The 27,062-nt window shown below is 43.5% G+C and overlaps 1 long non-coding RNA gene across 1 annotated transcript in view; it reads right to left on the bottom strand.

Annotated features, from left to right (window-relative positions):
- Positions 1 to 11,767: 11,767 nt before the first annotated feature.
- The window catches only part of LOC133233471 (uncharacterized), a 167,733-nt gene continuing 152,438 nt past the window's right edge, over positions 11,768 to 27,062 (bottom strand). The window contains exon 3 of the long non-coding RNA XR_009731725.1: positions 11,768 to 12,016. This is a non-coding gene — a long non-coding RNA (uncharacterized LOC133233471). The remainder of the gene's footprint in view (positions 12,017 to 27,062) is intronic.

Below are 27,062 nucleotides of genomic sequence, written 5' to 3'. Positions count from 1 at the left end.
GCACCATGGAATAAACAATGGGGCACTCTCTCCCTGTGTGCTGCCCACCTCTGGCCTGGCCCAGGGACGATAAAGCTAGATCTCACCTGGTTTCCAACCCCCCACTCTGGCCATGTTTTCCTTCTGTACATCTCCAATCTCTGAGGCATGTTGAGGGTGACTTTGAGAGTCAGATACAGGCTCCCCAGGACACCTGGATTTGGGGCCAGGCCTGGTTACTTCCATTATTTATGGGCCTGGAACAGAAGCAGCACAGTTGCCGTTGAAGACCAGAAAGAAATATGTTACCAGGGAGAACTTCATCCTCCCTCTGTCCCTGGAGGACCTACTGTGCGCAGAAGGAGGCGACCCAGTGAGCAGAGGGAACGAGTCCTCCAAAGTGAGATTGCTGCTGCTGCTGCTAAGCCGCTTCAGTCGTGTCTGACTCTGTGCAACCCCATAGACGGCAGCCCACCAGGCTCCGCCATCCCTGGGATTCTCCAGGCAAGAACACTGGAGTGGGTTGCCATTTCCTTCTCCAACGCATGAAAGTGAAAAGTGAAAGGGAAGTCGCTCAGTGGTGTTCGACGCTTCACGACCCCATGGACTGTAGCCCACCAGGCTCCTCTGTCCGTGGGATTTGCCAGGCAAGAGTACCAGAGTGGGTTGCCATTTCCTTCTCCACAAAGTGAGATTGCTGGAGGTAATCTGACTTTTCCACTTAGTGCTAAGTGTGAAGTCACTTCAGTCATGTCCAACTCTGTAGGACCCTATGGACTATAGCCCACCAGGCTCCACTGTCCATGGGATTCTCCAGGCAAGAGTATTGGAGTGGGGTGCCATTTCCCACATAATCCTCAAACTATCTTAATAAGTTTTCCAATGTTTCAATTCATTTCATTTATCTTCTTAAGATAAGATGGAGAAAAGTTTTAAAATTACCTCAAGGCTGCATGCATCAACTAGATAAATGGTGGGGTCTGCAAGAGGTTAATGCCTTGTAGCATAATCTCACTCTGGAATCCCATCAGGGCAGTTTCGACCTGTTTAACATCAACAGGATGACTACAGGTCTCCTGGAAGGAGTTATCAACTAATTTCAGAATAGAGATAAAAGCCTGTGAAATATGCAAAGGCTCCTTTCTAATTAAATGATTCACTGAACAAATTTTGTTAAAATTTAGTTTCCCCATTTAGAACAAGTGCCATTCAACACCCCAAGGAGATGGGAAGGGGGGTGACGATGGAGGATTTGGTGAACAAATTTGGTGATTATCTGCTCACAGATGGTGTGGCAATCATCTGCAGGATTATTGATAGAGGACTTAATCATTTTTGATCAGTGTTTTGGTCTCTGCCCTATCCATTCCAAAAGCCCTTTAAAAAGAATTGACCCTCAACCATACCAGGGTAGTAAGAGGCTCTGGCTGCTCCCACTGTGATCCAAGCTACCAGATAACCTTCCCAGATTACTGGAATAACCTTTTAAAGGGATTCCCTTCTTCTTTCCTCGTCTCCCTACAGTCTGTTCTCAACACAACAATCAAAGTAATCTTGTTAAAATAGGAGTCAGAACAGAGAATTCCTTTGCTCAAAATTCTGCATCTCACCCCAAGTAAAAGCCAAAACCTTCATGGCCCTCAGGGCCTTCCTAACCTGCATTCTGTGTGGACTCTCCATTCTCCTTCTGATGTCTATGTCAGAAGCTTTCTCTGCCCTTCTTCACTGTAATAAAACTTCTGCCGCACAAAAGCTCTGAGTGATCAAGCCTGGTCCCTGATCCTGAAGCTAAATCTTCTGCAGAGATCACGAATCTGACATCTTGGGGGCTAGTCCGGGATCTTCAAGACAAGTAGGTCAACCAGAGGCCCCTCGACATGGTGGCTACTAATGGACTCTCCCCACAGTGCTTCCTCATACCATGTGGACTCCTGCAAGGACAATGAGCATCACAACTTCCCTTGAACTTGATCTGATGGGCCTGATAATCTATGTGAGCCTGCTTCTGCTGACTCCAAAAATCCTGAGTCTGCCGTTTGATCCTCAAGAAAATGCCTTCCTGTCCTGAGCTCACCCCTATGCTGCATTCCACAATCGGTGTAACTGCTGAGACTGCGGAGTGCTCCTCTCTTCATTGTGGAAGGCTTCCCATGGTGCGCATCTCCACTTCAAGGAAAGGACTTCCTCCAAGTCTGCGAATACCTTCAACAACAACAATCATATATGATGTCTCTTTTTAGTCTGATGACATCTAACAATCCTAAAAATGGACTGGTGCAACATTTTGTACCCTAACTGTGGACATAATGTGACTTTTAACTTTGCTGGTTGTTCCGTTTTTGCTGTGTGCTCCCTGCATCTGTAATTGTGTGACTGGATTTGTTTCTAGCCACATGAAGGCTTTTAAGTTACAAATGGTTGCTCAAACTCCTGCCACTGTGGCAGCTTCCTCCAACTACTACTTGGGGCCCCTGGATAAGAGACCCTCAATATGAGGGTTAGGAGAATATGTTACCTCACCAATTTAGGGACCATGCCCCTTATCAGCTCAGAAGCAGTTACAAAATGAAAACTACGCCTCTGTCCCTAGGCAACATAATTCTCCTAAAAGAAAAGGAGGGAATGAGAAGGTAACAGGCAGGAAGGCTGCTGCTGCTGCTAAGTCACTTCAGTCGTGTCCGACTCTGTGCGACCCCATAGACGCCAGCCCACCAGGCTCTGCCGTCCCCTGGGATTCTCCAGGCAAGAACACTGGAGTGGGTTGCCATTGCCTTCTCCATTGTGTGAAAGTGAAAAGTGAAAGTGAAGTCTCTCAGTCGTGTCTGACTCTTAGCGACCCCATGGACTGCAGCCTACCAGGCTCCTCCATCCATGGGATTTTCTAGGCAATACTGGAGTGGCTTGCCATTGCCTTCTCTGCACTTTGGAAGGCTAAGGGGTCTCCAAATGTAGGAAATAGGCTGCAATTGTCAGACATTTTTTTCTCTCTCTCTTAATTAAGTGGCAGGAGGAAACAAACTACAAGTGTCAGATTTTTGGCTTCCCTGGTAGCTCAGTTGGTAAAGAATCCCCCTGCAATGCAGGAGACCCTGGTTCGATTCCTGGGTCAGGAAGATCCCCTGGAAAAGGGATAGGCTACCCACCCCAATGTTCTCGGGCTTCCCTTATGGCTCACCTGGTAAAGAATCTGCCTGCCATGCGGGAGACCTGGGTTCGATCCCTGGGTTGGGAAGATCCCCTGGAGAATACTCCAGTATTCTGGCTTGGAGAATTCCATGGACTGTATAGTCCGTGGGGCTGCAAAGAGTCGGACACGACTGAGCGATTTTAAATGTAAAAAAATGAACGTGTGGTTAAGTGGCTTTCGTCATGTCGATTATGTGTGACGCTATGGACTGTAGCCTGGCAGGCTCCTCTGTCCATGGGATTCTTCAGGCAAGAATATTGGCGTGGGTTGCCACACCCTCCTCCAGGGCATCTTCTTGACCTCAGGGAACAAACCCACACGTCAGGTCTCCTTCATTGGCAGGTGCGACCTTTACCAGCAGTGCCGCCCAGGAAGCCCAGTCTGCATCCTGCCCCGCAGCAATCTGACCTCAGCCCTACCCCTCCCCAGCCACTTTTCTCTCTTTGCTCATTTCCTCCCTTTGTTCTGATTTTTCTAATCGTCATCTCAATGAGCCCCTCCTCTACTCCCTGTTCTGTATCATGTCTCTCCATTCTTCTTCTCTGTTGTAGTTCCTCTGAAACACTTTTAGCCCTGTGATGTAATACATACTTTGTATATAAATCTTATTTTATATTTTTCCCCATCCCTACCCCACACCCCCACTAGATCATAAGCTCTAGAGAGACAATCCCTTTTGTTGGTTTCTTTACTGTTTTATCCGAAGGTCCTAGATCCGTGCCTGCCAACGTGTTAGGCACTGAGGGCTACTGAATAGCAGGATGACTTGCACCATCCAGACTGGCATTGGATGAAATGCCTGGGCACCAGAGCCTAGTCAAGTGGACAAAGAAAATTATCACAGAGCCCACAGGCCCTGCACAAGTAGGGAAATAGAACTGACTCCATGGATAAAGCTGGAAGTTGAGAAAATCTTTGTCTGCAGTTCAAGGATTTGGCTCAGAAGCAAGTTCTAATCCCTGTTAGGGGCAGAAGAGTCAGCCCCAGATGGTTGTGCGTCCAGCTGTACAGCCAGCCCCTTGCTCTGTGTACACACACAGAGATGCACGCAGGCACAGGGAGAGACGCACCGAGTTGGGAAACTGGCAAAGGCCCGAGGACCCTGCCGGAGGCGATAACAGACTGGAGCTGAAAGGCTGTCTCTATGACCCAGGTATGCACACACATGTGCATGCATAGGACACTGAAGCAGGTGATTTCCACCGCACGTGAGAGGAAGCAAATAAGGAAATGCGGCTTGATCAGAGATAATCAACGGTGCAAAAATAGGAGAAATTAGACCCAGAGAACTACAAATATTAGATTACTCTGAAAGTGATCTTAAAACAAATACATTTAAAATATTCATCAAGAGGAGAAAAGAAATAGAATTCATGAAGCAAAATGGGGCATTTTGAAGAAAAGCACACAGAGATTTGAAAGGGAACCAAATAGAAAGGCAAATAATGAAAAAATATTTTTTAAAAGAGAATCTCCCCAGGCTGGCACTCTGTGATGACCTAGAAGGGGAGGAGGGAGTACGGAAGGAGGGAAGGAATATATTATATAATTATGACTGATTCACGTTGTACAGCAGAAACCAACATGAAATTGTAAAGCCATTTTCCACCAATTTAAAGATAAATTTTAAAAAATTTTAGGAAGTAACAACAACAACAAAAATATAATCTCTCTGATGGAGAAAGCAACAGCAGCTAGAAAGGCTCTAAGTGCCACCAAAACAATAAACTACCAATTATTGATACAACTGGACTACTGAGGAGAAAACTCAGCTCACTGAGGTATAAACATTAATTTTTTTAGTTTTCCTAATTACTCCTAAATAGGCTCTCTTGATACCCTCCTTTCCTGTTTATAGTAACTAGTCCACAAACACTCCTTTGCCAGCTTCTTTCTGTGAATACGCTTAACCACCTAGGTTGGAACCATCTCAGTTTGATATTTAAGTCTCAATCTCATTTTAAAACTTGATTCCAGTTTCAACTCTTCCCCTTCCCTTAGCTCTGGGACGAGAGTAAATGAAATGTACTCTTCACACTGTTTTCCCTTTTTTTCTACCTTTGAAACTTCTCCTTCTCCACACAACCGACTCTGAGCCAAAGTCTTGCTTACTGCTGGTGGCCTCTACTAGTGGGTATTCTACACATGGATGGCACTCCATGTTTTCCTAGGGTGGGGTTCAGCTTCACTCCAGCCCCTCCACTATTGAACCCCTTTCCCCAAAGAGGCATCTATATCCTCCCTTGGGGCCCACACACTGTATTTTTCTGCTGAGTTGGGCATCCCATCCTGTAACTCTGAGGCCACTGGGCAGCCCCACACCACCCACCTCTCCACTGCCCTCTAAGCTCCTTATGGGCACCAGGGTCCACTTCCACATCCTCTGAGCGCCATAGATGGGGTGGAGTGCCTTCTCTTTTCTTCCCAAGCATACTAGCTGTTCATGGAACTTCAAACGCAGAGTGCTTATATTGACTGTGGTCTCTTTTGCTTTCTCCACAATTCTGGGACAACTGGAGAAGTCCCATGCAGCCTCCCGAGCTCCCACACTGTGCCATATCCTGCACTGGCAGAAAACCAGGGCTCAGGGAGGTTAAATAACCTGCCAAACTAGTCACCTGGGGAACGTGGATCTTTGTGACTCTAACGCCAACCCTTTCCAGTATGTTTTGCTGTAAACGAAAATATTCAAAGTCTAGAAAAAAAGGTAGGGGAAATTAAACAACTTCCTACCCTGGGAGAGTTACCACAAGACTGCAGTAGGAGCAAAGCATTAGTGGAAAAAGCAGAGGGCATTCAAGCCTTGATCCACTGTGGTACCCAAGCTTCACACCGGAAGTCCTCTGTTCTGAGGGGTTTGGAGCAGTGAGATGATGTTAAGCTTGAGGCACCAGGGGCTCCTGGGAGAACAGGAACAGGGGAAAGAGGAGAGGACTGTCTTTTGTGCTTTTGAGGAGAGGAGGCATGGAACCCTGTCCTTCTGCTGTCTCTAAGAAACCTCCAGTTTCTTCCAGGTTGTCTGCGTAGCTCAGAGTACCAAGATTGGGAGGAGTGGGCAGCCAGGACGGTCACTCTGCCCAGGAGTAAATACTGGACCTCTGACTGGCATTTCCTTTAAACGTTCATTAGAAAGCTGAGCATGGCAAACTGGTTGCAGGAAGGCAAGGAATGACAGAGCCCTTAGCCCATGGGTAGAATGGGTGTTTCTATCCACAATTTTCAGTGGAGGGAATCCAGGCTCAGAGAGCGAGTGTGACCTGCCCAAAGACACACGGACTGAGGACTGAATCCCGGTCTCCAGGACAAGAGTTTCACCCACTTTTCCAGGCTGGCTGCTTTCACTGCTTTACCTTCCTTCCTGAGTCCCTCTCAGGTTTTATTTCTTAGCAAAGGAGATGGGGGCATAAGGAAACAAGTGATACTCTATGGAAATAAAATATGTAAAAGCACCCTGAAAATGTGATGCAAAGAGGCAACGTGGATGCAAGGAAGAAGCAGCACCCTGAAAACTGTGATGCAAAGAGGCAACGCGGATGCAAGGAAGAAGCATTGCTATTAAGTACGGGAATGGTTTATAACATTTTTCCTTCCCCGTGTTGACTAATAATTTTAATTCCCTATCTTCCCTGAGAACTGAACATTAAGGATAGGACAAATGTGACTTGGGCTGGACAGAGGAATGTTGAAATTGGAACATGATAAAGAAAGATTTTAGAGACCTCTGGCAAAGAAACTGGGGAAGGAGCCCATCCTTCTGGGTGACTTCTCCTGAAAGCAAAACAGGTCACAAAAACAGCTTGGGGAAGAAATTCGGATCATTCAACGACCACGCAGTGGAGCTCTCAAAAACAGTTTTCCATGAAGGCAACTGATTTTTTAAAAGAGACCTACTTGGGGGTACCACTCACCAAGCCAAGAAAGAGTAAAGATAAGGAAAAATATGAAAGCTTCAGGAAGAATGTATCTGCCCCATGAATGAACAATAGCCCTGATTTGGGGTCTTGTGTAAAAGAGAGAAAATAGCATGAACCCAAAGAGAAAGGCCTGAATCAGAGAAAGTTCCTCACTTTCCCCCAGAATTCTCAGCCCACCAGAAAGGGAAACAGCACAATGCCAAGTGAGAACACTTTAAGTGATAAACGAGGCCCATCATCACCTAGCTGTGGAGAGCCACCTATTGAGGGAAACGGGCATGTTTACCAGACCCAGACAGATGTGCTTGAGTGGTTATCTAAATGTGACCCCTAGTGTCCAACTTTCATGGAAATAGAGGGGCTGTGATAGGCTGGAAGTCATAGATGAAATGAAACATTAGAGCTAGAAGCATTAGCGAGCATCCGATCCAGTCTCCTATTTTAAAACAGTGATTAAGGCCCAGCAGTGATTACGTGACTTTCCCAGAGTCAGACAGACTGTGGCAGAGCTGGAGTGGAGCCCAGGTCTTCTAAGTCCTGGTCCAATACTATTTCCTGTACCTTTGAGAATACTTCCCAAAAACTGCTGCTGGCTTTAAGTATTTCATTATAGGATCTATGGAAGATTATAAAAAAAACTTAGTGTTTATTTCCTATGAGCTGAATTATAAAGAGGATACTGACATTATTTACTTGATCTGAAGCAGTGCTAATCAGTGACTGAATCTTAACTTGTTCATGTTAAGAACTGTTAAAAAGATTTAAACCCTTTTCCAATTTTTTTCCCATTGCACACCACACGTTTAAGTGACTGATTATGCCATTTCTTCTCAGCCTAAAGGTTTATAGTGATTTGCAAAGGAAAGAAAACAACACACCGTGTAAAAGGAACAATCAGTCAGGGTGGAAATCAGATGGACCTGTTCTCCCGAGATTCTCCATCACGGCCATTTGTATCAACAGCTGTTATTTTCTATCCATGTTCTGTCCTTCTGCCCACAGCCTGCTGAGTGAAGCCAGAGGGCATCATGCCACTGTGCACGTTGGTTCTCCTAGAGACCCAAATGACCCAACCTCAGCTGGCTACTTACTACCACCCAGGAGTATTGGGGTCACTCCCTCTCAAACTCCTTCCAACAGCTCTTCCCCTTTCCAGTGTTCTTATGCTTCTATCCCCTCTCCATGCCCTCAGTTTAACGAATGATCTCGTCTCAACTTCACTGAAAAACACTCAAGGCCATTCCACATGACCTAACAAAACTTCCCTTTCTGTCAGTTTATAATGCCTGTTTATCTTCCATGCTTTCTCAAAGGAAGCAATATCCCTTTTCTTTTCCAAGTCTAGTCCTCTGTTTGTGCTATGAATCCTCCCTAGGACAACGTTCCAAATTATCAAAGTTCCTATCTTTATCCATTTTCCTTTCTCTGCTTTCTGACTTCTCTCTTGCCTAGAAAATTGCCCAAATTTCCTTTAAACATAGAATGCAACATTTTGGCCATCTCTTCTTAAACTCAACCCCATCTCTACCCTTCTTTTATTGATAAATTCGATCTACTCTCATCACCTCCTTAACCCCTTGTAATCTCAATTTTTTTTCCAGTAGCCTCCTGAAATCACTTTTCTAAATAATTAAAACAATAGAGATTTAATCATTAGGACCCAATGGCCAATTCTTAGTTTTTAGTTTTCCTTGACCTTGCTACAGGGTTTTGTTCACTCAAGAAATATTTACTAAACATCTATTTGGCAAGGCCCTGAGCTGAGCCCTGTGGGGAATCAAGATGAATGAGGCCCTGCCAGGAACTTAAAAGCTAGTAGAAGAAATAAATACAGAAATGCATTAAGGAAATAATTTTTTCTTACAGACCCAGCAATCTGATTACAAAAGTCAATGATACTTTTTTTCACATTATTTTGTGTATATATCTAATCAACTGAGTTAGAATGAAAATTCCTTGAGGAAAGAGACCTTTTGCTGCTGTCTCCAGTTGAGTCCTTCATAGAACCTTGGTCCTGAAAAGTGTTTGTGGTGGTCAGCTTCTCCGACGGCCCCAAAGATCCTCACATTCTGGTAGCCATGCCAACGTGTAGTCTCTTCCCATATTGAAGAGAGCTGGCCTACGCCACTAAAAGGATACTGAAGAAATTATGGTTTGTGACTTTTGAGACTTGGTCATGAAAGGCAGTATGGCTTTGCCTTGCTTTCTCTTGCAAGATCATTCACTCTAGGAGGAGCCTGCTGCCGTGTCATAAGAATACTCAAGCAGTCCTATGACTGAATAGCCAAGTGACCTGTCTTAGAAATGGATCCTCCAGCTCCAGTCAAGGCCTCGATGACTGCAGCCCTAGCTGACCTCCTGACTGCAATATTATGAGAGAACCTGGGTCATAACCTCTCAGCTGTTACCAAATCCCTACCCACAGAAACTGTGTGCAATAATCCATGGTTTTTGTTTTAAGATGTTAAGTTTTTGAGTAATTGTTATACAACAATAGATAGTTAATTCAGATTTTAGTACCCGTAGGTGTAATACTGCTGCTGTAATAAAAGTCTGAAACATGGGAATGGCTTTGAAACTGGGAAGCAGGCAGAAGTTGAACAGATTTAGAAGAAAACGATTAGAAAACTTTACAGGTGCTGACAGTAGAAGCTTGATAGCCTTTGAGGAGGCTGCAGGTAAGGCTTAAAAGAAAGGAAGGGAAAAGCTATTGGAAATTAAGAAGCAAGTTGATCCTTCTTATGAGGTAACAAAATGTTCAGCAACATAGTATTTATTAGAAAATATACCTGATGAACGGACTGATCAAAGGAGATTTCCAGTCAGCGTTGAGGAAGCCACTTGGTTTCTTCTTGTTGCTTATGGTAAGATTTAAGAGGAGAGAGAGAAGCTGCAGGAAGAACTGATAAACACAGAGAGCCCAGGAAGTGTTATATTTAAAGTTCCCCAGTTTGCCTTTCTAGCAGATGTTTTTGAAGATACTCTCAGAAAAATATGGTCTAAAGATGAAGCCAAGGAATTGACCATTAAATCCTTTAGGATCTCAGAAAGATCCCAGGTTGTGCTTAGAGAGCTATTAAATCAACAGGGCAGCTAAGAAGTTTAAAGATGTTGGCCCTTTGCAGTCTAAGAAAAACTCAAGAAGAGAAGGGCTTATCTTAAAGCAGTTTGTGGATGTTGCTAATGGAGTGAACCCCAATAGAACTGCAAACCTACAAAGTTTTATCAGACCCACAGAATATATTTTCAAAAATATAGCCAGCTAGTGTTAAAAGGGACAGAGATACTACAAAAAAGCAAAAGCAGCCTCTTGACTCAAACTCCTACAGGAAGAAACAAGCTGAGAAAACAATACAGCTACCTTTGTTGAGCTACCTTTGATGGAAAAGGAAAGATGACTCAGAGAGTGAAGCTAAGAGTCGCTGAGGACCATGCTGGGGAGGAGCGGCATGCATGGTGAGGTCTCCTGTGAACAGTCTGTGATGAACTGAGGCCTCCTGCCAGCAGTCATGTGGAGTGAGCAATCTTGGAAGTGGACCCTTCAGCCTCTGTCAAGCCTTGGATGACTGCAGTCATCCCACTGATGTCTTGACACTCAAACACTGTGTGAGATAATAAATACTTATTTTTTTCTCAAGTTTTAAGTGTGAGGGTCTTGTGCAATGGACTGATAGGTAACAAATTTATGTTCAGTAAATATTTGTTGAGGAAATTAAATAAATAATATCTCAAGAAGGAATATACTCAAATCACCAGTATGTTGCATAATTGTCTTTAAAAATTTCCTAAAATGTATATGACTAGGCCATCGGCAGGGAGAGAAATTGAGTCTTGGCCCTGTTTCTTCCGTGTGGACACCCAGTACAAAGCAGAGGCACACAGAGGCATCATGATCCGCTTTTCCACTTGGCCATTGTTGTCCTGCTACTTGGCTGCTCAAGGGGTGTCCCATGTGTCTGTGGAGGGGCGTGACAAAGAGACCATGGCCTAGGAGATCATAGCATACAGGAGCGAATGCTCGCCGCCCTCTCTTTCTCCCTCTCGCCATCCTCCCTTTGTGCTCTGAATTTGTGTTTTTCCTCATTGCTCTCTTTTCTGAGATAACATAAAGAATCCAAGCGTGGCAGGTGAAAGTGATACAACCAGGAAACCCTATCTTATCTTTATACCTTTAGAAGTATTCCTTAGAGCAGGAAGGGTTTAAATACTTGATCCCAAGAGAGCAAACATAGATGTATCATTACAAGAACTCAGCAAAGAAGAAATAATCCCACTTCTCAAATCAGTTCACTGGAATTGATGGAACGTTATCTCAGAAGAAGAGAATGATCATCAGATTGAGAGGTTGAAGGACTCAATGAGAACAGTGCTTTCACTGGGCCTGTATTCATGTGTCTAGCCCGGAGCTCTCCAGAATTCATGCCACTGTCTGAAAATTCCTAATGTAAATTGGTACCTTGAAAAATACGATGTGGTTGTTGTTTTTTACTTCTACTAAACCCAACAGTGAAAGTGAAAGTGAAGTCACTCAGTCGTGTCCAACTCTTTGCGACCCCATGGACCGTAGCCTACCAGGCTCCTCTGTCCATGGGATTTTCCAGGCAAGAATACTGGAGTGGGCTGCCATTTCCTTCTCCAGGGGATCTTCCCAACCCAGGGATCGAACCAGGGTCTCTTGCATTGCAGACAGACGCTTTACCGTCTGAGCCACTAACTGTAACCCAACAGTACTGATGTGGAATTACCTTACGAGCTGAAAGATCCTAAAATTAGGCTTGTATTTTGACTGAAAACAACAAAAGCCCTGCAGAAAATGGCTTAAACAGGTAGGAGCTCTCTCAAGTGAGAGCACCCAGGCCTGAGCAGCCCGGGCTCCTTTGGGCCTCCGGTTCTGCCATTCTTCAAACACGCTGCTCCAGGTGGGCGTCCCAGTCACCTTCCAAGCAGAAGAAAGGGCACAAAAGACAGAACGGGCAAGTTAGTCACACCTGTCCCTTCTGAAAAGCTTCCCCAGAACCCATATCCACAATTCCATCCACTTTTCAGTGGCTGAACTGGGTCACATGATCATTCCTACCTGTAAAGGAGTCTAAAAGGTGAAATTTTGGTTTTCTTGCCTCTTCAACAGAGAACAGGAAGAAGGGAGTTGTGAGTCTGCCACACCTCAGGTTGAAAGAGATCTTGGGTAATTCGGTGACTCTGTCCTTCTGCCTCACACGAGATTGATTATTCCCTAAACCTAGTTCTCTCCGTTAGAGTATGTAGTGAATGTTGAAATACAGAAAAGTGTCTCTTGCCCTTCACAGCAGAACAAAGCAGCAAGAGTTGTCTTTTAGAAAACAGATGCCTTGGGAGTTACCTCACTGGGGGTCAAACCTGTCCTCTCAGCAGCAAAGGTGATTATTTTTCTTAATTACCATTGCTTCACATCTTGTTATGTGAGCTGTCGGCATCTTAATTTAGCTGATGACTTTCCACAATCATTTTAGATTTATTTGGGACCTAATTTACTTAACATAGCTTTTGCTGTGAAAGTTAATCAGGGGCCCCAAAACTCTTAATTAGCTCAATATTTTACAGTGAACACTACCCTGAGAAATGCTTTACAAAAATGATGACAAGGCACAGGGTCTGTAGCTTTCAGAATCAATAAGTTCCCAACTAATGAATTAAGAAGGTCTTGAACTTACACTTCACTACCGGGTTCATGCAGCAGATGCACAAATGAGCGTTTGTAAAGGTAGCTGGTTCTTCATAGAAATTTTCCATTAACCCAGCAGCTCTCTGTAGTCTTATAAATAATGATTAAAGAATGTGCACCACTCAATAATTAAATTGATCTTGTTTTTGCAACCATTTAACTATTTCTTTTGAGACAAACTGTTTTGCTTTGTTTTCATGTTTCTACCAGCCTGATATTAGTAGAAATCATTGAAGTAAACAAAAACTCTCTGTTGAAGTATCTCTCTATATATACATCAACTAGAGATAAATTCAAAATGGATCAATGGAACAGAATAGAGAGCCTCGAAATAAACCCATACACCTCCGGTCAATTAATCTTCAACAAAGCAGGCAAGAATATACAATGGGGAAAAGAAAATCTCTTCAGCAAGTGGTGTGGGGAAAGTTGAATAACTGCATACAAATCAATGAAGTTAGAACACTCCCTCATACCACACACAAAAATAAATTTTAAATGGCTTAAAGACTTAAGTATAAGACATAATACCATAGAACTCTGGGAAGAGAACATAGGCAAAACATTCTCTGAGATAAATTGTACCATTGTCTTCTTAGATCAGTCTTTCAAGGCAATAGAAATAAAAGCAAAAATAAACAAATGGGACCTAATCAAACTGATAAGCTTTTGCACAGCGAAAGAAACAATAAACTCAATGAAAAGACAACCTGCAGACTGGAAGAAAATATTTTCAAATGTTGAGACAGACATGGGTTTAATTTCCAAAATAAACAAGCAACTCTGACAATTCAATACAACAAAAAACCCAACTGAAAAATGGATAGAAGACCTAAATAGACTTTTCTCCAAAGAAGACATGCAGATAGCCAACAGGCATATGAAGATACTCATCATCACTAATTATTGAGACATGCAAATCAGAACTGCAATGAGGTACCATCTCATGTCAGTCAGAATGGCCGTGATTAAAAAGTCTACAAATAATAAATATTGGAGAAGATGTGAAGAAAAGGGTACTCTCTTACACTGTTAGTAGGAATGTAATTGGTGCGGCCACTATGGAATTCAGTATGGAAATTCCTCAAAAAACTAAAAATAGAACCACCATAAGGCCCAGCAATCACTCCTGGTCATATACCCCGAGAAAACCATAATTCAAAGAGATACATGCACCCCAAAGTTCATTACAGCACTATTTACAATAGTCAGAGCATGAAAGCAACCTAAACGTCCATCGACAGAGGTATGGATAAAGAAGATGTGGTACATATACACAATGGAATATTGCTCAGTCATAAAAAAGGATGAAATAACACCATTTGCAGCAAAATGAATGGACTAGAGACTGTCATACTGAGTGAAGTGCGTCATACATAGAAAAACAAACATCGTATGACATCACTTATGTGTGGTTTCTAAAAGGGGGTGTACAATGAATTTACAAAACAGAAGGAGAGTCACAGATGTAGAAAACAACTTTATTACCAGGTGATGGAGAGGGGAGGATAAACTGGGAGATTGGGATTGACGTATACACACTGCTATATATAAAATAGATAACTAATAAGAACCTGCCATATAGCACAGGGAACTCTATTGGAATGATATCACTTATACCTGGAACCTAAAACACGACACAAATGAACATATATACAAAATAGAAACAGACTCCCAGACATAGAGAACAGACTTATGGTTGCCGTGGGGAAAGGGGGGCGCTGAGGGAAGGATTGGGAGTTTGGGATTAGCAAAGACATACTATTATATATAGGACATATATACAAGCTATATAGGATGGATAAACACCAAAGTCCTATTGGATAGCACAGAGAACTATATTCAGTGTACTGTGATAAACCATAATGGAAAAGAATATGAAGAGTTTACATTAAAAAAAAAAAAATATATATATATATATATATATAACTGAGTCACTTTGCTGTTCAGCAGAAATTGACACAACATTGTAAGTCAACTATACATCAATAAAATTTTTTTAAAATGCAAGGACCCATCCTCATGTAATTTATAATCTAAGACTGAAAATACAAATGTAGAGGAACAAGGTGAAGTCATAAAATAGATACAATACTTAAAAATGCAAATATAGTCGCCCCACCAACTATGAGCATCTTGCATGTACCTGCCACCTTCACTACTAAATATTTAAATAGTGCCCTGAAAAAGTAGAAACTCAAGGAATACTTGCTCACTAAATGATTTTCATAGTGATACAGAGTACAAAGGAAGGCAGGAAGAATGAGAGTATGCAGAATATCTGGCCTAGGGTAGGCAGGGAATATAAGCTTGCAGAAAGACTGAGATTTTTCATTTTCTCCCAGGTAGAGAATTGCAGAAAACCTGAGACTTAAAGGAGCAAGAGAGAACATATGTCTTGGGCAGGGAGCGGAGTCTGAGAGATGAGGGAGATCAATCCAGGCTTCCAGGTTTTAACCTGGAAGGTGCAGAGGATGACGTGTGGACTTCAGGAGAAACAGAGAGAGAAGTTAGGGAGCAGGGAGAGGTCAAAAGAAGGGAAACATTCTTGGACTCTGATCTCAGTTCCCTTACCCCTAAAATAAGAATCATACTTTTTCTGCCTGTTTCAAAGTGGTATTATAAGGATTAAATGAAATGTTGTGTGAAAAGTGTTTTCAAAACTTAAAAACACTGTATCAATATAACGAGTCCTTTTAAAGCTATTGTTGGCACTGGAACGAGTAAGCAGGTGCCACCACAATGGGAAATGCAGTGAGTGGCATTACGAAGGGATTGCAGCCCTCAGGAATAAATGAAGTGGCTCACAGGCACTTTAAAGGGTCACAGTAGGAATCTCAGATAGCCTGTATTTTTAGGGCCCCAAACTTCCTGAAATGTTTTACATAAACTGTGTTTATCACTGGTGAGACCTTACAGGGAATAAGGAGCCTGAGACTCCAGAAATTAATGGGTTTATCAAGTACACACAACTGGTTAACAGCAAAGTTAGGACTAAGCTCAAGCTTCCTGGATCATCATTGAAAGCTCAGGCCACTTCAGGAAAACCCTCCTATATGATTTAAAAAACCATCAGCATCAGTTTCCTTTGTTTCAAGGTACAATTTAATGAGCAAGAACAAGAAGAGATGATATTACTTCCCTGGACTTCTGATATCTCATCTAAGAACAATTTTCACAGGGAAAGTAATGGGCACCATGATTTATCTAAATTGGTTTCCATTTTGCAGGGCCAAATCTATTTTCCGGGGAGGAAACTAGCTGCTTATGGCCTCCCTGTGAAGTTCTGCACATGGATTTGACAAGATGACAGCATCCTAATGGGCAGCCTGTCCAGGCTTCATAATGAAACAGCTAGACCTGTATTAGACTATAGAGGGGTTCCATCTGTTCAAGAGTTTCTCTGCTTTGAGCTCGACTTCTTTATCTTGCAACTGGGCAAAACAATGACTTAGGTTGTCAGGCTCAAGAGTTTGTCTTAATCAGTTCAGACTGCTATAAGAAAAATATCACAGACTGGGTGGCTTAAACAACAAACATTTATTTCTCTCAGTTCTGGAGGCTGGGAAGTCCAAGATCAAGACACCAAAGGGCCTGATATATTTTGAGGGTCTGCTTCCTGGCTTCTAGGTAACTTCTCCTGCATCCTCCTGTGGCTGAGAGAGGTCTTCTCTCTCCCGTCTCTTCCTATAAGCACACTAATCTCTTTCACGAGAGCTTCACTCTTATGACCTATTAATAATTACCCCCCTAAGGTCCAACTTTCAAATACCAACACACTGGAGACCAGTCTTCAGGATACGAGTTGGGGGCGTGTGTAGTGCCAGCATGCAGTTCATAATACAGGTATGCGTGGTTTTTCTTCCTTACCTTGCCTATGTGACCTGACACTGACTTTGTCTGATGTATATCCCTCCAAGAAGTATAGGCAATGGCCCGTTTTTTATTTCTATTACAGAGATCATTTTCCTTCCTACTGAGATAAGAGTAGGATGAATATGCAATAAAAATAAGTAGTTTTGTGAAGTAAGCACTCAAACTAATCAAGGCTTGTTGCCTGATAGAGGTGACCTTCTTCCTGCTTCACTGTATAAATAACTAATTTTACCCTGGCAAAACCATATTATAAACTTTTTATCAAGGAATTACACATGCATAATTAAATTGTACACATATTTGCAGATTTTTGTGAACCTTAGAAAACCAACTTGGAAAGAGATTTCATATTGCTTTTATGATCTGCATCACATAATTAAGGCCTTAATTATGCACTAGTTCTTTTCATGTCTAAGGGTTTTGAAAACCCTTAGAGTTGACGACCATAAATAGCTGATGAGGTAAGGAGACCCCAGTTGATGAAGAGCTATAAATGTCAGGTCAAAGTAGATGATACCTTCAGGGAAATATTCTGGAAGCTGCTGAAATGGTCCAGGTGGAGAAATGTCTGAATAATGGCAAAGACAAGGATCAAGGGAAAGACAAGAATCTAGAGATACGTAAAAAAAAATACCATCAGTGGGAATCTCACTGGAATGGAGAAGGGAAAATACGATGACTCCTAGGTTTCAGGCATGGATAGTTGCATCATTATCCAAAATGAGAAATGCAGCATGATACAGAGATTTGATGTGGGAAGAAGTAAAGAATTTCATGTCGGATATTTTGAGTTTGGGGGAATCTAGAAAAAGTGTCCAGTTAGAAGTTACAAATGTATGGGCCAGTCCACAAGAGAAGAGGGAAGTTTGGAGTAGGGGTTTAGACTTTGGGGTTGTAGATCTAAGGCAGGTCCATGAAAGAACTTGAGAAAAAGCTACCATAAGCTTAACAGGTAAACCAGGGTGATACTCTGAGGCCTGTGGAGGTGGGAACACAAGATGGTGACTGTAGTCAGTAAAACCAATAGCCCAAAGCCTCAAAGAGATCAAAAAGTTGGGGGAGAAAAGGATATCAAAAGGATGACTGGTGATTCGGACTCAAGGAAAGCCAATGTCAGACGGGTGACAGTGTCCAGGGTGCAGCCACAGGAGACGCTTGTCCCAGTTGGATCCTGAAACCTCATTTCTGCAACATTACCTTTCACCTGAGTCTCAACTTCCTCTTTTTTAAATTCCTACCTTCTTCCGCTTCCATAATCTCATAATTCAACCACAGTTTAACTCACTGTTACATACTCTCTGTTTATCAGTTCCTAACATAGGTTCTGTTGTTTGTTTCGACTGGGCTGATGAAGCAGTCTTTATTGGCCCAAAGGAAAAAAAAATGAGGCTATCTGACCAAAATATAAAGCTGGTTTTCTGCAGACCAAGCAGAAACTGTAGGGTATAGCCTGATTTTCCAGTCTTTTTGTGTTTTAATTTGATGCCATTTACAGATGATAATTGCTGTGTGAGTGATTACAAAGAAAGTTAAAAGGACACACTTCATGGAAAAACAACATCATGCTGCACGTCAGTGTAGGGAGGACAGGATGCTGGTCACACCACATTTGCACAGGTCAGGTGATAGATGGGATGGAAACTTTACCATGCATGCTGGGAGGAATGGATATTTAGCTGGAAAAGAAAGGAAGCCAGAGGCACAAATAATTGACAAAGTACTTTAATATTGCTGCAGTTAAAAAACAGTAATAATGACTGATATTGATGGAGCCTGCATCGGGCACTGAACTCTACATAAGCTTTACATGTATTATCTTGTTTAATACCTAAACACATTTAAGAGATAAATCCTTCAAGCTAGGTTTTATTAGCATACGAACTGGGAACTTCCACATGTTCAAGCTAGATTTAGAAAAGGCAGAGGAACCAAAGATCAAATTGCAACATCTGATGGATTATTGAAAAAGCAAGAGAATCCCAGAAAAACATCTACTTCTGCATCATTAACCAACTAAAGACTTTGCCTGTGTGGATCACAGCAAACTGTGGAAAATTCTTAAACAGATGGAAAAACCAGACCACTTTGTCTCCTGAGAAACCTGTATGCAGGTCAAGAAGCAACAGTTAGACCTGGACATGGAACAACAGAATGGTTCAAAATTGGGAAAGGAGTACATCAAAGCTGTATATTGTCACCCTGCTTATTTTAACTTATATTATGTGAAATGCTGGGCTAGATGAATCACAAGCTGGAATCAAGATTTTGGGGAGAAATATCAACAACCTCAGAGATGCAGATGATACTACTCAAATGTCAGAAAGCAAAGAGGAACTAAAGAGCTTGTTGATAAGAGTGAGAGAGGAAAGTGAAAAATCTGGCTTAAAACTCAACATTCAAAAAACTAAGATCATGGTCCCATCTGGTCCCATCACTTCATGGCAAACAGATGAGGGAAAAGTGGAAATGGTGACAGATTTTCTTTTCTTGGGCTCCAAACTCACTGTCAACACTGTGAAAAAAATCACTGCAGCCATGAAATTAGAAGACACTTGCTCCCTGGAAAAAAAGCTAGACAGCATATTAAAAAGCAGAGACATTACTTGCTGACAAAGGTCCATATAGTCAAAGCTATGGTTTCTCCAGTAGTTATGTACTGGATGTGAGAGTTGGACTCTAAAGAAGGCTGAGCACCAAAGAACCAATGCTTTCAAATTGTGGTGTTGGAGAAGACTCTTGAGAGTCCTTTGGACGGCAAGGAGATAAAAGCAGTCAATCCTAAAGGAAATCAGTCCTGAATATTCATTGGAAGGACTGATGCTGAAGCTGAAGCTCCAATACTTTGGCCACCTGATGCTTAGAGCAGACTCATTGGAAAAGACCCTGATGTTGGGAAAGATTGAAGGCAGGAGGAGAAGGGGACGACAGAGGATGAGATGGTTGGATGGCATCACCGACTTGATAGACGTGAGTTTAAGCAAACTCCAGGAGATGGTGAAGGACAGGGAAGCCTTTCATGTTGCAGTCCACGGGGTCGCAAAGAGTCAGAAATGAATTAGCAACTGAAAACAATAACAAAGAGATAAAATAATAACTAACACAAAAGTCACTTATTAAGTGCTTCACAACAACATTATGAGTTAGGTATTATTATCCTCATTATGCAGATCAGAAAGCAGAGGTATGAGAGGAACCCATTCCAAGTCAAGCTAGTAAATGGTAGAGCCTGAATTTGAATGATGCGGTTGAAAGTTAGAGTCCAGGTCTTATGCAGTGTTATCATAGGCACTTTACAGGTGAGGATGATAACACACAGAAACTGTGAGCCACCGAACCACAGTTAACAGAGATGAAGTGTCATTTGAAGCCATTGGAAACTAATGAGCAATTAGGAGGCAAATTGTGATTCAATATAATAGTTACGACTTGTCTAACTACCAAAGTTTCATAACAACAGGCACCTCAGTGGGGTTCTGAATCCCCTGTGCCCAGGAACACCCAGGAAAAGAAGTAATAATACAATAACATCTTTGGTTTACATCCACTTTATGATTTCCAAGGTGCTTTATAGGGAGCCTCCCTTTCTTTTGGACTTGATGGCCCTGCTGCTTGTTTCCCACCTACTCTGGTCAAGGACTTCAAACCGCAAGCAGATTATCTTGCCCTGCCCACTAATATCCACTGTCACTGACACTTGAGCTGGTTTCAAATGGTCGCAAAAGGTTTTTGACAACTGAGCAGCATTTGATGAACCATTAAGCTGTATTTGTGCATATGTGCTCTTCGTTTATCCATCTGCTCATTCAACTAGTGGTTATTGAATATCCATGATGTGCCAAGCGCTGCCTGGGTGCTAAGGATACAGCAAGGAAGAAGGCACAGCCTATGTAGCCACAGTTGTCCACAGCCCACTCATAGTCAACCCATCCTGGAGGTCACCTCCAGACAGGTCACATCCAGGCCAATGGCTTTCAGCCACTCTGTGCCTCAGGGTTTTCTCTGGCCCTGGCATCCTTGGCCACTGCAGAGGAGCATCCCTCAGCCCAGGGGAGGAGGAAGCTAGTGGATATGTGCCCCAGCTTCCTTGCCCTGAGGCGGGACAAGGTGATGTACGCCCTTTATAGACTATTCACGCCTCGCCCCCAACAGAACTGAGCCCTAGTTCTAGAATCCAAGTCTGAAATGTCATTCATGCTCTGTCCATTGTCTCTCCATTCCCTGTCTCACTTCCTCACTGGCTCACTGTGCTTCTTAGGATCATTTCCTAAATAAACTAATTACACCCAAATCCTTGTCTCAGAATATACTTTGGTGGGGAACCTGCCCCCCAGGGACTTTTGACTTAGTGGTTAGGACATGTGTATTATTATAAGGATGCAGATTCACTTGAGTGACCACAATGAGAAAATCAGAGGTGCCTTCCTTAGGAAGGACAGATGCTGAGTAGCTGTCCCTTTCAGCACCTTTAGGTCAGAATTTAACGTGGAAATTAATGCCCAAGGACACCTGCAGGGCAAAGCCATGCTAGAGCACCCTACTGAGAAGCCATGCTCTGGCACATGGAGATGGCATGTCCAAGTGCCCTGGAGGCACCATCATCCATCACCCGCACAAGAGGAGAGAGGGAGGGGCACAGGAGCAAAAAGAGAGGTCGTGGTACATGATCTATAAAGGCCCGATTTAGCCACTGACTGTCCATGTCTTCAGTGGGAAGCACACTCTGACGCAGCTGGACACGCTGCCCCTGGACACAAGGTCACTCCTGCAGCAGCTTTGGTTGTTGGCTGCTTAAATCACTCAACCAATGGGAAAGTTAAGAAATCTGGGACTTCATGTCCCCAAAAGAGAAGCATCAGGAGAAAAGAGAAATAGCATCTGACAAGCAGCCTAGTGTCCTTTTATACCAATGTCCTTGAAATACAGATTTAAGCAGATGGAGATCACAACCATAGCCTTCTCTAAGACCAACTGGTGTCCCCTTGTCAGCTGTGATTTATACTGAGCTATTGCAGGGTAAGCTGGAGGGGCTACTCCCCACTGAATTTCAGTTAAGTTTAAGCATGTCTAGCAAACTGTTGGAGAAGGTTCAAAATGAGTCCATATCATAAGCTGATTTACATGAAGGTTTTTATTGTTATAGGGAGGAAGCTTTGAGCTCTGCTCTCCAGGTAAAAGAAAGCAGACATGGGTTGTCTGCCCCTGTCAGGCCCCCATTTAAGTACTATGGGGAGGGCTTCAGAAAGAGGCAGAAGGCACCACGGCCTGAAGCATGCAGTGGCTTGTGGAGGGCCCTGTGTTAGCAGTGGGGCAGAGTGCATGAAGGATGATCCTCTCCATTCACCCCTGAAGCATGGCAAGGTGGTGAAGCTGGAGGAAATGTGGGGCCATGAAGTCATCTCCTGGGACTTTGGGTGCAGGGAACCAGTAGCCAGACCCACTTGGCTCGCAGACTGTGTTGGAGCAGCCGAGTCTCCTCACATGGGTGATGGCTGCGGATCACTATGTGGGGATGGAAGAGGAGGCCCAATACAATTCTGAAGCTCCTCTAAAACACCCTCAAAGATCCCAGAAGTCGCTAGCAGATGTTTTTTATACAGGCAGAGAAAGAATTTGATGTCTTTTACATGGAATGAGAACTAAATTTGTAATTTTCTAAATCAAAGTTTGGGAAAACTGGCCCAAACTTGTACTGGTACATCAAGGAGAGGCTGACCCAATCGAGAGCCGCCCAGAAGCTCCTGGGAAATGATAGGCAGGTCTGCATGGTCTTCAAGGGCCCCAGACTTCAGTCAGACCCTGACTCAGTGGAACCTGCCGCCTCTGGTGTGGACAGTGAACTTCTTTCCAAAGGCCAGTTATTCAAAATTTGACTTTAAAGATTTCCAGCTCATTTTAGGGGGTCTTAACTCTTATTATGCAGAGTACACCATGAGAAATGCTGGGCTGGATGAAGCACAAGCTGGAATCAAGATTGCCAGGAGAAATATCAATAACCTCAGATATGCAGATGACACCACCCTTATGGCAGAAAGTGAAGAGGAACAAAAAAGCCTCTTGATGAAAGTGAAAGAGGAGAGTGAAAAAGTTGGCTTAAAGCTCAACATTCAGAAAACGAAGATCATGGCATCCGGTCCCATCACTTCATGGCAAATAGATGGGGAAACAGTGGAAACAGTGGCCGACTTTATTTTTGGGGGCTCCAAAATCACTGCAGATAGTGACTGCAGCCATGAAATTAAAAGATGCTTACTCCTTGGAAGGAAAGTTATGACCAACCTAGATAGCATAGAAAAAAGCAGAGACATTACTTTGCCAACAAAGGTCCGTCTAGTCAAGGCATGGTTTTTCCTGTGGTCATGTATGGATGTGAGAGTTGGACTGTGAAGAAAGCTGAGTGCCAAAGAACTGATGCTTTTGAACCGTGGTGTTGGAGAAGACTCTTGAGAGTCCCTTGGACTGCAAGGAGATCCAACCAGTCCATCTTAAAGGAGATCAGTCCTGGGTGTTCAGGACTGATGCTGAGGCTGAAACTCCAATACTTTGGCCACCTCATGTGAAGAGTTGACTCATTGGAAAAGACCCTGATGCTGGGAGGGATTGGGGGCAGGAGGAGAAGGGGACGACTGAGGATGAGATGGCTGGATGGCATTGCCGACTCGATGGACATGAGTTTGGGTAAACTCCGGGAATTGGTGATGGACAGGGAGGCCTGGTGTGCTGCGATTCATGGGGTCACGAAGAGTTGGACACGACTGAGCAACTGAGCGACCTTTGTGGTTACCTATTCTATAACTAGCATAGGTGCAAAAATAAGGATCTTTGTTGCTCTAAACTTGGGTTTCCAGATTTAGAAGATAATATACAGGATATCTAGGTAAATTTGAATTTCAGATACAATAAATAATATTCAGTATAAAAATTAGTATGCAATATACTAAAAATTATTCATTATTTAGAAAAAAATTCAAGCTTCACTGAATGCCCTGTGTTTTCTCTGGCAACCTTATTCTGAAAAGATCTTTCCCTAGAGAGCAGAGCAGCAAAACATCTGGAATAAAGGAAAAGTTCTGTGGTCCTTTTTCCTACTAAGTAAAACTGTAGTGGCCAACTAATGGGGTCTTTCTTGAAATGTACTCCCCCTTCACTTCCCAAAAGGATTAAAATGTAAAAAGCACAGACAAGCAACCCATTAAAATAGAAATAGAAATTCAAAAGAAATAGAAAGCAATGAGGAAGTTTGAACTCCAAAAGCCATATGGTTGTGGTCAATCTTTACTTTGCTTCTCAACTTCTTGGTGGCCCAAAGCCCAAAGAAAACTTGATCTGATACAAGGACCCAGGCAACCAAGGCTTTTGTTTGGTCCCAGTTCTTGGAGGCCTTTATCATAAGGGTCATTATACAAAAAACAGCCTGCTAGCCAGTGTGGTCCCAAGGGAAGGAGCTTAGGGAGCCCAAACACCCGGAACACCTGGCCTGAGGCTCAGCTTGGCCTCACCCTGTCACTTCCACTCTATCACCTCATTTATTCATCTAGAATGTGACTTGCCACACTAAACACATTACAAATATCAGATACTACCACTAGAGCTAGGACTAAGGACACCGAGACCAGGACACCATGCATTCTGCAAGGGTTTCATGAAACACACATAAGCACTCTTCAAATGACTGTTATTACATTCCTCCTTGATTTAAAAGACTAGGACACAACATTAAAATGTAATTCAACAAAGGCCTTTTTGGCAAGGTAGGTCAAAAAACGAAAGCCATCCTGGCTGACCACCTGTCTCTTGAACTTCTCAAACACACGATGCTCGGGCTGCGGCATCACAGAACACAGGGATGTCAGTGAGTCTTGCCTTTACCGTTGCTAATAATCTCTGCAGCCTGGCGCCTGAGAATAAGTTATCTTGACCTAAAAGCAAGCCACAAGCAAATGGGAGTGCCCGTCCAAACCCAAGGCAGAACTGCAGGCCGAACTTCTTTCTTTTCTTTTTTTAAATTTTGATCTTAGTTCCCTGACCAGGGATTGGACCCACACTCACTGCAGTGGAAGCTCAGAGTCTTAACCACGAGACCGCCAGGAAAGTCGCTAAACTTCTTTCAAGGAATTGGCAATGGTTGACCAGAGTGGTAAGAGAAGGAAAGATACGTGTCTGTGTATACCACTGGATTTGCAGATAGGCTATGGAATGCAAATGCTTAGTCACTGCGAATTGGCTGCCAGGAGCCGATGGTGTATCAGTGTAACTATCATGAGGTCCTTTCTGCATCAGCCACATTTATATGGGGCCCTCTTCCCTTTCGAAGCAGACAGTCACCTTTTGCTCACAGAGTTCCTAGAAAAAATATGTTTCCTTTTAGAAATAACTACTAATAACAATTATTATCACAGATGTAATCATTACATACTGTGCTGTTTTTATATGCCTATTTCATTAAACCCTTGTAAAAAATATGCTCTATTATTACTTCCATTTTACTGTGAGAAAATCAGGTGAAGATGATCCTTTCTACCTGGTAAGTAGGGGTAAAAAGACCCTGGGACTCTGGAAAAGAACACTGTTCAATTTTCTATTCTTATTGATTTACAAATCTGGTTTACTTTAACTAGAAGAGGTACGAGGCCTGAGGACTGACTGATTATTCACAAATATAAATAGTGATTGAGTACCTGCTAAGAGAAGAGTTTTAAGCTAATCACATAAGGAATGTGCAGACGGCTGCTGTCCACACAGGCTTGCAATCTAGTCTGGTCTACAAATTAACCAAGATAGCATATCTATGCCCTCAGGAAGGTGTGACCTTGGGTCACCTCCCTCTGACCAACAGCCTTTGTGGTGGTGAATTTAAATATCAAAGGCAGCCCTAGGTGCCTGATGGGGGAGCTTGCATTGTACCCGATTGAGTCCCCCAGGTCCATCTAGGTCCCCAGGCCAACAAAGGTCCGTCTAATCAAAGCTATGGTCTTTCCAGTAGTCATGCATGGATGTGAGAGTTGGACTATAAAGAAAGCTGAGCTCTGAAGAATTGATGCTTTTGAACTGTGGTGTTGGAGAAGACTCTTGAGAGTCCCTTGGACTGCAAGGAGATCAAACTAGTCCATCCTAAAGGAAATTAGTCCTGAATATTCATTGGAAGGACTGATGCTGAAGTTGAAACTCCAATACTTTGGCCACCTGATGTGAAGAACTGACTCATTGGAAAAGACCCCGAGGCTGGGAAAGATTGAATGAGGGAGGAGAAGGGGATGACAGAGGGTGAAATGGTTGGATGGCATCACTGACTCAATGGACGTGAGTTTGAGTAAACTCCGGGAGTTGGTGATGGACAGGGAAGCCTGGTGTGCTGCAGTCTGTGGGGTCGCAAAGAGTCACACACAACTGAGCGACTGAACTGAACTGAACTGAGTGCCCCAGGAGAAGGAGGGTTTAGAGGCCAAATGTAACTCTCAGGGCCTCAGATAGTTTGGTCCAGCTGGCAGGCTGTTTTGCTGGCACGTTCGAATGAGGTTCCTGATCCTTCCAGATATATGCAGGCCCTTCAGACTTCAGAAGTTCTGAGTGATCCCGTCACTGAAGGGATCACTGGCTGGCCCTATTTTGCAACAAAAACAGTGACTGTCACCCCTTGGGCAGAGAACGGAGGAGCAAGTGTGAGGGTGGGCTCCGTAACTCATTCTGAAAATGGACAGCGTCAGTCAGTGGAATGAGGGTGGAGGCCGCAAAGTGGGATGGCACTTCTGTCTTGACAGAGGGCATCCCTGAGGCATATCTCGGAGCCAGGGATCACCACCAGGAGCCCTCTGAGGGGAAGACCAGTAGGCCCTCCCTGGGACCACAGAGCCCTACTACTGGGATTTGGGGCAACCTGAAACTTCCTCAGAGGGGACACCCTGGTTCTCCCTGTTTCCCCAGCCAGTGGCCTGCCCTCCAGAGCGTTCTCCCTTTGCTTTGTGTATGTCTTGCATTTTTAAACAGCACTTTCTCAGAACAGATGCTTCTTCCCTCCTTCCTGGTGGCCTTTCTGCACAAACAGCAGATTGCCTGCTTCTGTCATCTTAATGGAGGGAAGGAGAGAAACATGCTAATCATGTTATTTTTCTCTTCCTTCTGCCTGCAATAGCTACATGAGCCAAGGGTCCTCTCTCCTCTTCAGTCTCTCTCTGTGTTTAACTCCCCGAGTAGGAGATGTCCCTTGGGACATCCCACCAAGCCTGCTTCCACTTTGGCCAGTGGGGTTCTTTTTTAACAGATACCCTTTTACCCTAGATCTCTGCTTCCTTTGACTTCCTAAGAGTCAGGTTGCCTTGCAGTCACTGATAATGCCTTTATTTCAGATTCCCCTGTAGATTAAAGACTGAGTTGAAATGGAGGCCACCAGCACCAGAGAAGAGTGAATCAC

This window comes from Bos javanicus, chromosome 20, assembly GCF_032452875.1.
Source record: "Bos javanicus breed banteng chromosome 20, ARS-OSU_banteng_1.0, whole genome shotgun sequence".
Classification (NCBI taxonomy): domain Eukaryota; kingdom Metazoa; phylum Chordata; class Mammalia; order Artiodactyla; family Bovidae; genus Bos; species Bos javanicus.
Note: the sequence above shows the minus strand (reverse complement) of the source record. Positions and strands in the feature narration are given on the sequence as shown.